General features: G+C 45.5%; 1 long non-coding RNA gene across 1 annotated transcript; it reads right to left on the reverse strand.

Annotated features, from left to right (window-relative positions):
• Window positions 1-2,215: 2,215 nt before the first annotated feature.
• On the reverse strand, window positions 2,216-5,155 carry LOC144952752 (uncharacterized). The gene is made up of 5 exons (XR_013640681.1): window positions 5,050-5,155; window positions 4,363-4,422; window positions 4,099-4,143; window positions 3,418-3,459; window positions 2,216-2,712 (listed from the first exon to the last, which is right to left on the reverse strand). It is a non-coding gene; the product is annotated as an uncharacterized LOC144952752 (long non-coding RNA).

Below are 5,155 nucleotides of genomic sequence, written 5' to 3' on the forward strand. Positions count from 1 at the left end.
CTTTACATTTGTAGTTTGCATGTTCTCACCGTAGTCGTGTTGATTTGCCGAAATCTGTAATGGCTACCTGCCGCCTTGGAGTGATTGAAGGACCTTAGCATTCAACTATGACATCATGTATACAAACTGTTGCTCCACCCCCACCTCCTTGCCATATGAAAGAATCATGATCCATGGGAAGATCGAAGGTATCCACTGCACGTTTCGTCATTTGGAAACAAATGACGAAATGTCTTGTCCCAATATGGTCACTATGGTCAAGTCATTCACGTCTTTCTGGCACACATCTCTAAGGTCATCATCAAGCCATTCTCTCTTAGGTCTTCCTCTCTTTCTGGTTCATTAAATGTTTCCAAACACAGTTTTAATGTTCCTGTTGTCCATCCTACATTTGTGTCGAAATAGCGCCAATTTCCTTTTCATTGCTATCTGCATCATCAGGTCGTCTTCGATGTTCAACCTTTTTTGATATGTTTGTCACTCTTTGGGTTCAGTTTAGATGCGGTATCCTACCGTAGCAATACATTTCGAATGCCAATATCAGAATCAGAATCTTTATTTAAACTGGAGGAATCCGATCAGCAATGAAGCTCTTTTTCACAGGTGTCCAGGAGGGGCGGGTCAGCAAGTTACAGACTGCCAGCCTGAAACCTCAGAGCTGGTCTCCCAGCATCTTGCCGCAGTGGCGAGATGTTAACCACCTCGTCTGGTACACAGGAAGTCTTGGGTTTGATCCCCACTTCGACGCCTGTATATTTCAAGTTTATATGTTCTCCCCGTGGTTGCGTGGATTTTTCTCCAGGTCCTCTGGGTTTTCCCTCCATATTTAGAAATATGCTTTTAGATTATTTGGCTTCGACTATAAATTTCCACTTGATGAAAAACCACTTCATTGATCTATCACTTTTGGCCAGTTCACTTTTGAAAAAGAGCTATATAGCTCAGTGGGTCTCACCTGGTAAAAAAAGCTTAGTTTTATAGAATGTTTGTGAAGCTAATGTGCTGTGCGGCTATGCTGAAGCTGTGCGGGTCTGTATCTGTAATGCAAGCCGTGACAACTTAACTGCACTTAAGGGTCTGGGTGACCATGAGGCTGGCACGTTAATCTATTTTATACGTGAATGAACTGGAAGATAAACTGGTGAGAAATGCACGCTTCATGACTACGTACGATTTCTGTACTTTGGTCGCTTTGCTTAACTATTGGGTCACGTGATAGTTGGACAAGTGACAATGTACTGCACGCATGCGTTCGCACGCACACACACACACACAGTCGTTTGTTTACGTCGCAATAGCACGCATAAGGGCAGTGAGTACAGATTTTTATTTTAATCCAGAACAGAAAAAAGACGTTGCACAGAACATATCCACCCAAGTCGCGTCGGATCTATCCAGGAATTAACAACCTTTCACAAACTATCACACATACACCTGTCCTATCTCATCGGCCAAGTAATTCAATCGTGAAACCACTCGCAACATAACAGCATCCGTTATCTACAGTGCGATTGAGTCCCCGGCCAATGACATTGTAATCGTGAGTTGACTCACCACGGGAGCTGTTAATGACACTTGGCGTTAGCAGACACACAAATTTCGACCCACTACTATCAAACGTTTTTGGGGCCAAAGTCGACGAGACCTTTGACCCGCAACAATTTCGAATTCTTGGGGGAGAATTTTCAGGTATCGTCACTTTTCTACCGATTAAAACAAAACTCTGGAACTGACGAGAACTAAATAACGATAGGCATATACTGAGTGCGAGAGGGGGGCACACATGGAGATCGGGGGAGGGGGATTTGGGAAGCCAGGGCTTACAGCTGAGTGTAACTGCTGCACTAAGGTGACTCCGTGTTAAACGGTGGTGACATCGTGAATTAGGGCTAAGGTTTTTCCACCATGATGGTATCGACTTGCCGTAAAATGACGCCAGATATTGTTCGTGTATATATGTTTATCTGTGAACCAAACTCCCATCGGCGTTGCACCCACCATTCCAATCCAGCTGAATTCTTGTTGGTTACTGTCGAACAGTCGATTCCTAAGTCCCATTATTATTAACATTTTCATATATTTTAGTTAACGTTAACAGCTTTTATCACAGAGTAATTTCAACTGCCCGTTTGATTCACTCCCCTTGATTAAAGAATCAGAATCAGTGTGCGTGCTCCCCTCGCCACCAGATTTAGATTTTTTTACGATTAATGCCATGGTTCGTTTTAAAATATATATTAAAATTTTGGCTATTCGTGGTATATTTCGTTTTTACAGGTCGTGTTAATTCATCGTTGTTTGTGTTAATGCCGAGAAGTTCAGAAAAACGTTACGGACAGACGCTGGCACACCCGCCTACTCATTTGCTCACTCTGACACACGCTCATATACTCAGTCACACACTCAAGGGCTTGATTTTCAGGAAGTTAGCATGTGTTTAGGTAGTCAGGAACTTAATGAACGGCGAAAAGATACCATCGCGCCGATGACAAGAATTTGTGTGAGAGTCAAGGACTTGGGTAGGATGGGTGGGTCAGTCGGTATGAATGGGCAGGTATGGGAGGGGAGTAGGTGGTGAACCTATGCCCCTTTGGTGGGTGGTGGTTGGCGACGGCTGTCCATAACATTGGTCAAGTCACTTCTTCACCGGAGTCTTGAGTCACTTCCGCAGGCACCACTTCTGGTTGAAGTGACTGCAGACAGGACACAGGGCTGGGCACGGATGAGCACGCATCACAGATCGTTAACTTGCACTTAGCAAACGTAGTCAGCCTTTCTGGGCCAGCATTATCAATCATCCATTTGTGAGTTAAGCCCACAAAAAGATTTGACCAAACCTGTGTCTCTAAGAACCCTTTAAGGACCCTCTACCACTGGAGCTATACACTTTTAAATCATCTAGATTGACAACTAATTTCTTTAGAACAGCTTTTGCGTTCAGTTCGTTGACCTTTCCCCGCACTTCCGATAATCGTGGTTGGCTACGTATGTTTCCAAAAAAGTTCAACATATACATAATACGTATCTCCTCCCCTCCTTCCACAACCCCGATCACTATCCTCTCACAATGTCTCACTGAAATCGACTCGGGTTTAGCACAGAGTTTGCTAATTCCTGCAGCGGGTAAACACTAAGTTGGCATTTCCTTTAAAAAACAACAAGTCCATCCCTGTGTTTGGGGGAATGGGTGGGTTCTAATGATGAAGGGTCGGGGCCTCCAGAGGGGCGGGGCCCGGGGAAAAAAAGTAACTGCGCATCAGAGGAGGAATGCGTCAACCACGAACTTCCCTGTTGATCTAAAAAAATGAAAGCAATTCGTCAAATATTTGCAGAAGACAGCACGAATTTAATGCTGCAGGCACAGGCACAGGCCAACTCGTGCCTAGTATAATGCAACGTGCCTAGTATAATAGTTACCTGGTGCGGCAAGGCAACGATCATCCAGCAATTCTCCTGTCACTGTACACGGACAGACAAACACACACACATGGCACATTTACACAACAACAATAACAGCCGCTGTCAAATCATCACCAAAGTGATAGTGATGTCACAATGGTGCTCTTGCCAGGCTAGGTGCAAGTGGAGGCCATCGGGTGATGTGTGGAAATCACTTGCTACTGGCAGATCATGGTTACAAGCCGAGCTGCTATGCACTAACTGACTGAGATGATTTGCAGATATGCTTCCCACTGTGTTAACTTCCCACTATTTATTCATCTGGTTGCTCTGCTCATTGTTGTGAGCGTTGGCCCTCTGTTGTTGATGTTGTTGGGAGGGGATAATAACCTGCATGTGTTCTCTAATCCACGTGTCACTCTACTCTGTAGAGAAATGTGAATCTCCACCCAGGATTGGTAGAGTCTTGAGACTTCCCAATGAAAGTCTCAAGACTTTCCCAATAAAAGTCTCAATACTTTCATTGCGAAGGTTATACTAATTTCGGGATGTATTGGCAATAATTTTGTCAAGTCTAAGGATCTCTGGATATGTTTGTGGGTTTCTCTAAGTGTATGGATGTCTGGGTACGTGTATGGGTCTCGATAAGTGTTATGGGTCTCTGCGTGAGTCTTTGGTGTCTTTGCGAGCTTCACTTACCGGTGACGACCTAGATGGCACCAACAAAAGGCGCCAAAGGGGCAGCTGCAGACACGGCACACGTCGCAGGCAAAGGTTAACGGAGATTCACGCGCGTGTTACAGTATAATATTGACCACAGTGGACTTTGTTGAGAGGAAATGACGCCTCCAACAGTCAACCAGAACAGTCATCAAAACACGCACTAAACAACACTCCGTAGCTGTATAAACGAAGGAACATTTTTGCGCCGGGAATTTGCCGGCGGGAAAGAGAAACCCTCACCGATTTTGCTGTTCACCACACCGGCACCAATGCCTAGGGGGTAGCCGAGTCCGCCGAGGGCTGCAAACAACACACACACAGGAGGGAGGGAGAGTTAAATGGTGGTTAAACATTTAACCTCGCCCAGTACGTCCGAATTAGCACGGTTTGCAATGTAAGGTGTGATAGATGTTCCAACGTACACACACTCGCAGCGACTTTTGGCTGGCCATCGAAAAAAGACCGTCACCGCATCATCGCGGGGCTCTCTCAGATGCGCTTCTGCGGCCATCTGCAACGCTCTTCCGATATTAGGAAGCCACTGGAGCTGTGGTACGTTTACATCATCTAGATGGAAAACTAATTTCTTGCGAACTGCTTCTCGTGTTTAGTTGTCCTTCCTCCACACCTGCCATTAGCACAGTTGGCTAGGTACGATGCGAAGGAAGTTCAACATATGTTCGTGTGTTGTGTTTTGACTTAAAACTTTCGTGACTGCAAGAATTCATGTTGAGAGTTAAAATCATGGTTGATGGCTAAAACAAGTATACTTAGTAGGGAAGATCAACAGTGGTTTGTCGTGTGGATCAACTCACCCCTTGCCATAGGAGTATGGAATGTCCAATGCTAATTTGAACACGACTCTTTTGGTATGAGGTTGAGAGTTTGGCATAATGGGGGGGGGGGGGGGGGGGGGTTATGTCTTACCTGCATGGTGCGTGTAGGCACCTCCAAGGAGTGCTCCGTGATAGCCTAGACCACCATAGCCTAGACCACGATAGCCCAGACCTCCATAGCCCAGGCCTCCATAGCC

The sequence above is a fragment of the Lampetra fluviatilis genome, chromosome 69 (genome assembly GCF_964198595.1).
Source record: "Lampetra fluviatilis chromosome 69, kcLamFluv1.1, whole genome shotgun sequence".
NCBI classification, from domain to species: Eukaryota; Metazoa; Chordata; class Hyperoartia; order Petromyzontiformes; family Petromyzontidae; genus Lampetra; species Lampetra fluviatilis.